A 13,611-nucleotide genomic window follows, 5' to 3' on the forward strand; every position below is an offset into this window, starting at 1 on the left:
AATGATTCTTCAATGAGTCCTGAGCCATGCTTCGTGCACTGCGCTCGAGCAAGAACCAGAAAGAAGAAAAAAAAGAAAACACCGGTCCGAAGACAAAAATCTGTCGATCAAGAACAAAAAACGACTGAAACAGTGGCTTAAACGCGGGAACACATCTCGAATGAGGCAACTAGGAATGAACCCGGTGTGGCCCGTAGAAGAGCTTTAAAGAAAGCATTAAGAAAGAGAAGCAAATGGAGCACTGCCGATAAATGTGGAATCTCACCGGACAAAGCCTCAGAGAAAGGTCTGGAGAAGAATGGAAAGAAACAGACCCAAGCTAGAGACAGCTGCGACGGATACAAGTAAGTTGCCCGAACATCACAGCAAAGTCAGAAAGAAGTTCAGAGGATCAGTGTAGTGACAGTGTAGCGACAAGGGCAAGGTCTCATGGTTAACGCATGTGCACCTTCCAGGTTACGCATGTCCAGCTTTCTCAGGGAAAAAGTTTGAAAATTGTTAAATTGTAGGATACTGTTATTATTATTTATTTATTTACAGAATACTGCAGGCCCTTCTGGGCCCTAGCAGGAGGGGCAATACAGTGCAAAATGAATATACAAAATAAAACACTGAAAGAAAATTCGAAATACAAAGCAAATAAGTTAGATGGCGTCAATCTTCTATTTCTTCAATGGAGTCAATGTCACATAGTGCTGTTAAAGGTAAAGCATTCCATTCAGTTACGGTGCGAGGGAAGAAGGAGTATTTAAATAGGTTAGTTCTGGCGGTGAATGGAGTTAGTGAATCAGAGTGGCGATGTCTTGTTGGTCGTGGAGCGGAAAATGGCTTGACGTAGGGATCCGGGCACATTGACAACTTGTTATATTTGAGAAGGAAAAGAAATTTTAATCTGAGTATTTTACGTCTTACCTGCAATGTTTGAATTCGGTTTGCTCGCATTATGGCAGTAGGTGAGTCGGTTGAACGGTATTTCGAAAAGATGAATCGAATGGCCTTGCGCTGGATCATTTCAAGCGCTTGAATGTTAGTTTTAGTAAATGGGTCCCAGACAATGCAAGCGTATTCTAACTTGGGTCTGATTAATTATGAATAGGCTAAAAATTTCAAGTCCGCAGGAGCATTCTTCAGTTTGTGCTTGAGGACACAAAGTTTACGAAACCCTGATGCGCATACGTTACTTATGTGTTTGTTACAGCTTAGATTATTAGTTATCGTCACGCCAAGATATTTATATTCAGTTACCTCCGAAAGTGGAAATGATGGAAGAGCGTAAGGGTATAAAAGGCTGTTTTTTTTCTTGGTTAATCTCATAAATACGGTTTTCTGAGCGTTAAGTTTCATGTCCAACTGGTTGCACCAATCCAGAATATTGTTTAGGTTTAAATTGAGTAATAGTTGGTCTTCACGACATGTAATTACATTAAACAAAACACAGTCATCTGCAAACAGCCGGATTTGAACGGGATGAGTAACTACTTTTACAATGTCATTCACATATATTAAAAATAACAGGGGACCGAGGACACTTCCTTGGGGAACACCAGAAGAGACAGGCAGGCTGTCTGAATAATGGTCGTCAATACTAACAAACTGCTGTCGGTTAGATAAGTAAGCTGAAACCCAGTTAACTATGAAGTTAGCAAGACCAACTTGTTTAAGCTTGTCAATTAATTTAAAATGGGAGACGAGGTCAAATGCTTTACTAAAATCCATGAAAATAATATCAGCCTGGCCGGTTTTATCAAGCACAGATGCGAAACTATGAACAACCGATGTCAGTTGCGTTACAGTAGAATAGCCCTTCCTAAACCCGTGTTGAACGTTAGAAAGGATATTGTTATCATCAAGAAAACCGATGATGAACTTGGTTATTATGTGTTCTAGTAATTTGCAACAGGTTGAAGTGAGAGAGATGGGACGATAATTTGATATCAGTGATGCGTCCCCTTTCTTTAGAACAGGAACAACACGTGCAGTTTTCCACTCTGAAGGAATTACAGCTGATGACAAAGATGCGCGAAAAATAACAACCAGAAACTCGGAAAGCTTTTCGGCATACCGGCGCAAGAAAGCGTTCGGAATTTTATCAGGGCCTGGCGACGCTTTAGTTTTCAGGTTTAGGAGCAATTCAACAATGCCAGGTCTTGATATCGTAACAAAAGGCATAGTACAGGGCGTTTCAAAAGGACCGTGTTCACCACTTGCATTAGCAAAGACACTGTGGAAGTAGCGGTTAAATTGCGTAGCAATATCGTTTTTATCTGTGATAGGCTTGCCGTCGTGCATTATTCGGTCAATAGGTTTTTTCTTTTGACATAAGTGGTTCCAAAATTTTTCAGGTGAAGTTCGAATGAAATTAGGCAGTCTGTATTCAAAGTAATGGCGTTTAGCGGTCCTCACAGCTGCATTAAGGGATAGTTGAAAAGACTGAATAATGGAACGACTGGCGCCTCCACGTTTCAAACGTTTCACTTTTCTTTTCAATTGCAGGACTTCACGTGTGATCCAGGGAGAGGCTTTGCGTGATTTTGTTATTTTATTAGGGACAAAGTTTTCAAGGCAGTACTGAAGGTAGTGTTGTTTTGACGTGTAGCCACATCTTTCTTTTTAAGTGTTTCCACCGATCGCTTTGAACAGTTAAGGCTGCCATAGAAAATTGATTAGGAATGCTTTTGACGATGGCAAATGTGAATGGTAAAAAAAAAATTACAAGATGGCGTCGGGTCACCTGCAAATATATTGTCACGCGCTACCTATGGACCCTGAAAGAACAAGGAAGTGCGCACGCCGGACAATAAGTTTTGGTATCGTGCCGCTGACGCATCAAGTTCGGGTCGACCTGCCTGTTTAAATAGGCTTTGTAAATAAAATCAGCAACAATTTTGGGTGCTAAAGCCAAATATTAGATTATATGAAAGAGGTGCGCCCATAAACGGTTTCTCGCTCAAAAATGGTCCGGTCCAGAATTTCTGGGTACGGCACAATGTTCGATCCACAGTATCGCCACGTTGCTGACAGAGCTCCTGCATTTCTCAATCAGGCGCTTAACTTCCTCAGCGATGAAAGGCTTCAGAAACTAGCGAAACACGTTACTCACAACGAATGGCCTGTTCAGTGCCGGTAACAGATTTGCGAACATTCCACAAATCAGGTAGTTGAGACTCCTACCTGGAAATGCATCTGTTGATTGAGGAACCTCTGGGCTCTCTTTCATATCGATTAGTGAATAATAAAGGCAGTCCTAGACCATAAATGTCGTCCGCCTCTGAAATCTATTGCAATAAAAATTTTTGCAAAACCTACTTCTTCCGTTTCTTCCCTAATGACTTCAAAACTCTGCACTTTTAGTGAATACTCATGATTATTGAAACACCTCAAAACAGAGTATTTGTCATATGCAGACTTTTTAAAAGCTATGAATATCAGTTAATGTTTAAGGACGGTAAAAATCTGTCTCGTTGCGCATACCCAATTTTTTAAACATGCACGTGCAGTGAAAAAAACTACTAGGTAGTTACCCCGCTACTATTGAAGATAATCAGCGCTAGTTGGTCACTACTGCTCTGAACGGGTGCTCCGCCTCAGCGCCATTCGCGTACTTTGCACAAAGCGACTGATGCACAGCGTAGCCGCTGACGACTTTTTATAACTGCCGCGGCTGCAATTGAGCTGGTCCGAAAGATGTTGCTGCGCAACGCAGTTAAATCTTCGTATTTCACTAACTTCGCAATCAAACAACATGGCGAAATTTGCCCAAGGTGTGACGCGCTTGCTATGTGCGCGTGGCCACGACGTAGCAGTGACCCATTCAGTACTGATCGCCTGTCTACGTAGCAGTAATTAAGGTTCTGACTATTGCGCACATTCCGAATGGTCAATGCTACAGCTACTGCTACGTGTATGCCGCTTCACGATAGATTCCACAATTAGCACAATCAAAAGTTTCGTTCCCTTCCTTCGAGCACCCTTTGAACATTCTGTGCTGTGAATGATTTTGTGTGAACGGCGACAGCAGTCGCCGTCGTGTACTTGTTTCATAGCTTGTTTGTACCGAGCGACACTAGTCGCTGCCTTGTTGTTTTTGTCTTTGTGAGGGACTATGGTCCCTTTCTACGAATAATGAATGAGTCCAATGAACTTCTCTTCAAGGACATGGAAAAAGTCATGTTTAAGAACATTCTTGTTAGCTGTTTTAGTTCACATCACCGCATATCCTATGCCGACGAATAATACTAGCCCGCGTGTACTTTGGGCCGAGTGAAACTTCCCGTTAGCTAAATATGTGAAAGAAACGCGGGAAGTTACAGACATGAATTTTCAGCTCTCGATTTGCATATCTACTGTCCGTTGGTTTCCAGATCAGAGCACAATGTCAGGTTTCCCACTTTTTTTTTGTAACTTCAATTGGATACTACATAAAATTCTTATGCTGGTAGCATGATGTGCCTCGGAAGTTAGCTAGATGCACCGAGCAAGTAATAAAAATTAATTTAATTTCATATTTGCATTGCAAGGGCGCAGTAGTAGTCGCCTCCACGTGTCGAAAATAATTGGGGGCTTTGTAAAAAAATATTGTCGTGGTAATTTGAGCTTTTAGCGATTGATCGGTGTGTGATAGCTATGACGAGTTAAGGAAATTATTGTAATTAACTGATTAATTAAACGATTGAAAGAAATGGAAAAAGGGGAATAAAAGCTGTAGAAATGCTCGGAATGTAACGCAATCCTTGATTGTGGTAATTAACAAATTTTAGAGTCTGCATTAGATCACTGAATTCATCGGAACAAATGAAAAAACGAAAAACGCGTTCCTAATTACACCACCACCATTTGCAACACGCTGTCGCGTTCCACTCATAAAGGCGAAGCTTAAGCGTCCTACAATTTTTAATATGCAGTATGTCAATAACAGTTCAAAAGACGCAGTTTTCCATGTCGAAGCCATCAATCGGGCACTGGTACACAGCATGGACAGCGGAAGGCTTCGCATTAATTTCAGCTGCCTGCGGTGATCTAGCGCGGCCGTGTGGGTGATCACTATACATGGCTGCGATCGAACTCGAGAATTCATGCTCACCACTGGCATGAACACTACCGGACGTTGTATACTAGACTTCGAAGCCATCTTATGCCGGCCCGTTTGCGTCTTTCAACCCGAAGTAGAAGCACCAACCCTGCACGTGTACGTTGTGGTTAGGAGAGCACGCCTGGTTAGGTCTGGTGTTTGCCTACAGCCTTCTTAGCGAATATTAACTGCAGCGCAGGCAAGCTGCTGCTTGACAGCTGCATGAGGGAATCGAGCGCCACTACCAGCCGCTTGCCACGTGTACGGGACTCAAAAACTGTGTTCACGAAGACAATGAAGAAAATATATAAAGTTTTTAATTACGACAAATTTCACCGCTATTTGTCTTGTGGAAACCACGAAAAAGATTCAAAAAACAGAATATCGCATCGCGTTTTCCGCGTCGCAGCGAAAATTTCCAACTTTTCGAACCCCGCCGCTGATCGCTGCGGCGACTCAGAACAGGTTTTTGAGTCGTGGCAGGAGGATTCTCTAGCGTTTTGGCCTGCATGTGAAACCTGCATTACAAAGCCTGCTACAGCCACGTCGACGCGCATTGTGTCTGCGTTTCAGGAACGCCACCAGGGGCTTACAAAAACTTCTCCCTTTGTCCACCGCAGCTACATTGCACCGAGTTCCGACAACACGACGAAAAAGGCATGGCCCAACAATCACTGCACCCAAGACATGCTTGCCAGCTAAGGGTAGTCAAAAAGTTCCAGGAAACCAGGAAGCTGGGATCACAGTTGACAGCATTCCTCCAGGATGAAGAATAAGATTCCAGGAGCGCCATATCCTTCCTGTTCCCCCTCTACCTATTATCCTCCCTATCCGCACGCCTGCAGTGGTAGTGGTGACAACTCGCCAGTCACAGGCCCGTGCTAATTTCCTTTCCTTTTCTGTCATCCTCTTACTGCTGCTACCTCCGTGTTTGCCGCGCGTTAACAAAGGGAAAGTGAAGGAGGATGTCTGCTGCTGTGTAACATTTCAAGCACCCCTGAATTCCTGGGACCGAGTCGGTCCCAAAACGTTGCGTTGAAAATGGCCGCCGGATAGGCCTACTGCAACTTTTTCCTGGCTTCCTTCTGGTAGTGGTTTATTTAAAAAAAAAAGTGAAGCAAAAGAGTGTTGCCGGCCGCGGCAATTGCTATCTAATATCTTAAGCACCCGAGCTGCAGCCGGCGGAAACGAAAGGGAAAGGGAGAGGATAGTGAGGAGAAGTATAGAGGGGAGCGACAGCAAGAAAGGACAGGGGAGAGCTTTGTACACTATTTACAAAATACAAAAGTAATCAAGTTGGCGCCGCTCGCGCGCTAATGTCCAAGCATTGTCCGAAAATAAGTGCGCGCGAGCGGCCACTGCGCACAATCACTCACACAAGAAGTAAACTGTATGTACATAGCCGCGCGCACGTAGCGTCCTGTCTCGGACTAATCGCGCGCGCGGCACACTGCACTAGCGGCCGGGGTGGGGCGCCCGGCCGCGTATACCGTCCGAGGTAGCATCAACGGAGCGTTCGTGTCACGCGTGCACTACCTGGCGAAGAGCAAGCGGGAAGTCAAGCCTGCCCGCTCGATGAACACACAGAGGCTCACCATTGTTCTGTCGCGGGTGCGCGCACTGCCGCGCGGCCACAGGAGCGCTTCGAAACTGTCCGGGATGATTCCCAGCGCCCTGTAGGCCGCGAGCATCTCGCGACGCAGCACTGCAGAAGCGGTACAGCGAAGGAGCATGTGCTCCAATGTCTCCATTGCGCCGCAGTCAGCGCACGCGTCGCTCGACGAAAGTCCGTGGCGCACCCGTCTTACCCCGGGCCACACGCAGCCGACGCGCACTCGGATGATCATCGCCCGCTGGAGGCGCGGCAGTGAGCGCGCGCCGACGAGAGAAATGCGCTCTCCTCGCGCGATGCGAGGGTCCGGGTGTTGCTGACGGAGGTGGTCGTGGATCACCGCACGCACGTCTTCCAGGGCGAACGGTTCGTCGCTGGGAGGAAGCTGATGGGCGGCGGTGGCGAGCTCGTCGGCCTGCTCGTTGCCGCGGATGCCGCAGTGCCAGGGCACCCATTGCACGCGAATACTGCATCTGCGCTCCGCGAGGCGCTCAATGCGCTCGCGTAACGCGCACAGCAACCGGGTGCCACGGCCGGGAGTCTGCAGGCGGCTGAGGGCGGCACGGGAATCACACAGCAAAGCACACCTGGGTGGCGGCGGAGTAAGGGTGAGCACCAGGTCCAAGCCCAGGCGAAGACCCAGTAGCTCCGCCGTGGTCGAAGAGCCCAGGTAAGCCACTCTATTGTGGCCACTTCCTAATTTTTAAGGAAACTTCTTGATGCAGTTTTCCTTCCGATCGCGATAACTTAAATAAGATTGACAGACTCAGTTTTCACTTCCTCCTCTGCCCAGAAATGGCTAGCTGATGCATAACTTCAAAGGTTCGGAACAGAGGAAAGAGAAAGCGCGTGTCCGCGTTTTGTTTGCTCCATTTCTCACCTTTCAAATAAACGTGATTGTATTTAAGGGCATCGGCTTTTGCATAGGAGGTACGTTTCACTTCCTGCTGTGTCGCCTGATGCTTTTAGCTTATTGTGTTGGAGTTTAAAGTGCACATTGCAATGGCAGATGCGTCGGCAATTTCGTAACCACAACGTTGCATACTTTTTGGCTCTTAACTGTCTCGTCTTGATGCATCGCTGGCTATTTTCCGGCTGAGAGTTTTCTATACTTTCACTATGCCCCGCCATCGGGCAATACTGGTTCGTATGAGCATTGCTCAACCTTCGTTTCCTCATAACTAATGCTGGCAAAATAATCCCATCACACCGTTGTAATGGTGTTTTCTCATAAATGATGACAGGGGGCTTTGGCGACCCGACGTAGGGCTACATATGAGCTGCATAAAAATTCTAGCCTTCTCAAATTGCCGGATATTTGCGCGATCCTGGTAAAACTGCTTCTCTTTTAGATGCTGCTCTCGGCCAAGTCAAAACTGCAAAAGCCGCGATCTTCGATAATATGCAGCCAGTTGTTTTACCTGGATTCACAGCTTTGGCTGTGAATTGGAAGTATAATGCCGCCGTGTTTTTGTCAGCTGGAAACTGACTTATTTCTGTGTGTCTCGATGAGATATGTGGTTTCAAATCTCGCAAAGGAGGAAATTTCGAAGGCATACTGATGTTCCCTTTCCTAACCAAGGTGAAAAAGTACTCTGGAACTAAGCACACTCAAACACCGAAAGTAGCCTGAAAGTTCACATCAGAGACAGGAGGGGCACCAAAGCTGCAGTGGCTGTTTTGCGTATGTAACCCAAGGACTGTGATCTCATGGGGAGAGCTGCTGTGCCAATTATATATTAAAAAGAAAGCAAATCGAGTTCTGAAAATAGTTCTTAATAGCTGAAAAAGTTTTTACTTGAGCAGCTTGCGTCAGAAAAAGGGAGTGTGAGAAACTTGTCAGCCAGTTTCTTTCTTACCTCCCAGCTGAAAATTTTCCTACGCTTTAGCCTATTTATGAAAGCAGTGCCGTCGTGAGAATTTCGTTAATTCGAGCAGTATTAATAATTGCCTTGGAAAGGAAGTTTGGCTTTGACTGGAAATGCACGAGTATTTCTGGGAGGGCCTTGAAGATGCACCTAATTACTGGTGTTGTTGGCTTAGGAAACGTCGTTCTTGGACGCACACGTGCAGCGAAAATAACAGACGAGGAGGCTTGGCTGGAGTGTACTCGCGCATGCGCAGGACAATACTGGGAAAAAGTTACATTGTTTACGCGCTTTGGGTTGAATTATTTTTAACATGTTGTGAACCCGCGCGAAAGTCGGAGGTCGTGGGTTCGGATCCCTCCGGTGGCATGTGATTGTGTTTTCTTCTGCTTTTTAATCAGTTATCTTTAAAAATGATTATCCTGTTAGCCTCCTATTGATGAATAACACAAAATAAAAACTATCCCCTCTGCTCCACGGCTTTGGTGACTTACTTCAGTCATGTATAACGAGTGAGACACTCCGTGAAGTTCTGAAGTTGACGTTTATTTCTCGCTCTTAGTGGCACAGGTATCGCTAGTAGAGAGAGGACGCAGGGGAAAAAGCTGCTTGAATGCAGCTTGAGAGGCACCCTACGCCCACACTCCTAAGGCACCGTATTTGCTCAGTTGTTTACAAGACAGCTGCAGGTGAGGCAGTTGAGAAAAAAAAACTAAACTATCAACATGAATGAAATATTTACAATGGCATATAAACACAACAAAAAGCGACATAATATACTCAAAACCAAAAGCATCACATCATACAAGAGTACTAGATAAGCAGAATTCACCCTTGACACACCCCACCCTCGAATAGCAGTAGGAATGTTCTCCTCAAACATTACCTTTCATTTCAGCCTCTTAAACCACATACCACACACAAGGTCGCTATGCAGGGATAGCCCGCACTACTGTATCACACTACACGAGCTTCGCAAGGCATGCAGGCAACTCACAAAACCCGAAATCTGAGCGGTGGGAGGCCTCGCAGGCCGGCTAATCGTCTATTATCCCCACCCCCTACTACTAAGTTTTACTCGTCTCGACAGTTTCAAAGCCGGTGTTCTTGCTCCTATTTCCAGTTGCTGAAGAAAAAAAAACGCAGAATAAACGAAGTGCGCGTTCTAGGATAGAAGCTTCAAAGTTAAGCCAAAATGCATAGAAAACAGGACGGATTCAGAGGACCTCTGGTCAGTAGTACCCGCGCTCTCAGAACTGTGCAAACTGGCCGCTTCAATAAATATAAAAATTAGTAAACAGCGGGGTGGAGGACGTTATAAGAGGAGGAATTTTGGATCAAACTCGGGAAAAAGAAAGGTATTTTCAGAAAGAAATGCCAGAAAACAGACCGCGCCCATGTTAATGTCAGTTCCACGTCCATTGCTCCACTTTTCTTTAATGCAAGCAAAAAGGAATTGTGCGATCTGTATACACTCTTGAAAATGAACTAGTTAGAACACCATGCGGGTTACCTTAACTGGAAATAAGGTTCGGGAAAGATCGGTGGGTTGTAGGGTTAAGGAAAATGGCGCTTAACTTTTTCTCCAGGGCAGTGTCAAGGCCCAAAAAATAGCCGTTTGTATTTGAATTGAAAGCATTTTCCACAGTCCAGACACCACGCAGCAGTGTGATGTAGCAGTGTAGATATAGCTCAGATAAAAGATGTCGACCCTGTGTCCTTCTGGGTCAAACTTAGACAAGATTCCAAGGAACTGTCGGAAACTAACATGACAAAACAGGACGCTCAGCATTTGCCTAAGAAAAACATCCTTGCCCCCAAGTGGGCAACGAAGGCCTTAGAAACAAATTTTGGTTTCGGCTGGAAATGGACGAGTATTTCTGATAGGGCCTAGACGATGCTGGAACTAATTATGGTTCTTCAACATAAACCTCGTTTACATAAATCCGACGGTGGTGGGTCGAGAGAGGGAATCGCGCTGAGCAAGGTGAGCCCAACTCGACGACTGCAGCGGCGAAAATGCTTTCCCTGGGCGCCAAGGAGGCTTGAAGGGCCGTTCATCCTTGTCCGAAAATCCGGGAAGGTAACCGGATTCGGCCGCTTTTCACGCCGACCCGTGGGTGGCGCGAGGAGGCCGATCGGTCCGAGACCAATTTCTGCCACCTGCAAAATTCTGGCGATCCCTTCGGCCAACAGGAAGGCCAGGAGGAAGTTATATTCCCGCGGCTACCAACATGGCGGCGCTCTTCGAAGCAGGTTGCCCCGCTACGCCGCATCTGTTTGGGGAATACAACTGTTTTTCATTTTGAAAGAAATTCTGCAAATAAACAACCAATGAAATGAACTGAAATCGTTGCTGCTGCTTTTTTCAGTGCATTCATTGACCACAAATTAAGCACGGGTCTTTCGCTTCGTGTCATCTCGCCTGTAAAAAAAATTAAAATAAACATACCCAAATTTCCTTAATTTTTTATTTAGAGCAACGATTCAGCCGCTTCTAGGCTAAAGAAAACGTTGGTTTGTTGGCAACAATGGTTCCCGTCATGACGACCAGAGGAGGGCGGCTCCAGGCTGAGCATATCTTGGCGTCTTTGCCAGCATACGCTGAGCTAAAGGTGGGAATTTTAGAAATAGCGTAGCGTCCCGCAATACACCAGCGTTTAGTGTATGCACGCTTACGGTACGCATAGTGTGTCGAGTGACGTTTTTTTTTTTTTCTAAGCATATCTGCGTACGCCGTCAGCTGCGACGCCGTGGCCACGAGAAAAAGCAGCGGCACGGCGGTTCCGCCTCTTCACGAAGTCAACACATGATTTCGCTTGGCTCTTCGGATTTTTGGGTAGCTGTGAAGGGTCCTCGAGTGTGAGTCAACCACCCCTTGCAGTGGAATTGACAAGACTCGGCAGCCTTTGCACAAAGCAGTAACTGGTTTTCTTCCTGACAACTCGACCAAAAGCCCCAGTAGCGTTGAGTAAGTCGCCACTGGAGATGAATGCACATCTTTCCAGAAGCGGACCCCACCAGCATCCGGGCATGGTCGCCAAAGTTCCCCCCAAGCCATTTCTAGGAAAACTTCTTTACAATAACAGGGTGGGTTGTACATAGCAGGCAACGCTGCCAAAGCTAGCGCACCTGTTCGCGCAGGCTCAGTCGCGCGCAAAAAGCAGCAACCTCCACAGCGTTGCCTGCTATGTAGGAAACGGAGAATACTTGCCTGAAGAGGTGAGCTCTGCTTAATCCGTGACTAATGGAACCCATCCAGACTGAGCACGTGTTCTTCCTGGCGCATGCGCAGCGTAATACTGGAATAAGATACATTGTTTCCGCCCGTTCTATTAACATACTTTAATTATACAGAGTGTCACATTTAAGATTTTACACAATTTTTAAAAATTCGCTTTCTGAGTTTGAAGAACGCTTCTTTCGGCAAAACATATTCAGGGATGAAGTACATCAGAATGTAGCTAAGACCTGCTAACTAGCATGCAGGTTAACTAATATTAAATAATTAGCTTTTAACTATTACTATTCGGGTCCTTAATTACGAGAGGTGTGTAGCCCATCGTAAGTATTATCAGTTATCAGTAGTTATCAGTTTTTAGAATTTCAGAAACACAGTTTCCCTCGGCGTTGTGGCCCGACAGATTTCGGCTACATCGCGCCAAATATATGCGCTTTCGATAAGCAGGCAAAGCAACCTCTTTTGGGGCACAACGCCGAGGGTATACGGGTTTTCAAAATATAAAACCTGATTTGGATATTACTTACGATGGCATACACGCCCCTCAATAATTAAAAAGCCTCACAATAATAGTTAAAAGTCAACTATCCAATATTAGTTAACCAGGGTGATAGTTAGGACGTCTTAGCCGTATTCTAAATTACTTCGCCGCTGACAATGCTATGCCCGAAAAAAGGGCGTTTCCAACTCAAGAGGCCTATTTTCAACAAGTGCGTGAGGTCTTACTAGAAACACCCTCTGCTGTCAACCCACGCGAAATTACGAGGTCGTGGGTTCAGATCACTCCGGCGGAATGTGTTTTTTTTTTGCTTTCTAATCAACAATCTTCAAGGGTTATAACCCTATTATAATACCATTGATTAACTCCTCAAAATAAAATAAAAATAAATCCCCAGTGCTTCATGCTTTCGGCGACTGTTGGCTTGCGTCATGTATAACCAATGAGTCATTCTATTCTCCTCTTCGCCGAACGCATTCTCGAAGCGGGCAGGAATGTTCTTCTCATCACATCCCCAGAATACCACCACCATTCGATTCCACCTCAGCCTCTTGCAAGGATCGCCCCACACTGTACCAGACTGCATAAACCTGAGCGGTGGGAGGCCTTGCAGTCCGGCTCACCGTCAACCATCATCCTAATTTTGAGTCATGTTGTTCTTCTGTTTTGGATGACTTCACGGCCGCAAATTCTTGTTCTCGTTTCCAGTTTACTGTAATTAAAAAAAAGAGAGATAAAAAAAACAACTGGAGAAAAGCGATTTCTAGGATCGAAGTAAGACATGAGTTTTGTTTCGTTCTAGGATCGCAGCAGCAAAGTCAAGCCAAAATTCCTGGAAAACAGGACGGCCTTAAATGACCTCCGGTCAGTATGTGCGCTCTCAAGAATGTGCTAACTGGCCGTTTTGATAAATACAGTTATTAATAAAACGTGGAGTGCGGTGTGTGTGTGTGTGTGCGGGCGGGGGGGAGGGGGGGGGGACCTTAGACTAGGTGAAATTTTGGTTCGAATTCCGAGAAAAAAGGCATCTCGGGAGATATATGTCATAAAATTAACGGGACCCATGTTATTGTCAGTTTTAGTTCTATTCCACTTTTATTTAAGGCAAGCGAAAACGAATAGTATGATCTGAATACACTCTTGAAAAGGAACAAGTTAACCCATCATGCGAGTTACATTGACTGGAAATATGCATTGGGAAAAATCAGTGGGGTCCAGGGTTTAAGGGAAATGGAGCTAATCTTTTCGTCAAGGGCCGTCACAAGGCACAAAAAATAGCCGTTTTCCTTCGACTTCGAAGCTTTTTTCACACTCCAGACAGCA

The sequence above is a fragment of the Amblyomma mixtum genome, chromosome 10 (genome assembly GCF_055824585.1).
Source record: "Amblyomma mixtum isolate Tamu chromosome 10, ASM5582458v1, whole genome shotgun sequence".
Taxonomy (NCBI): Eukaryota; Metazoa; Arthropoda; class Arachnida; order Ixodida; family Ixodidae; genus Amblyomma; species Amblyomma mixtum.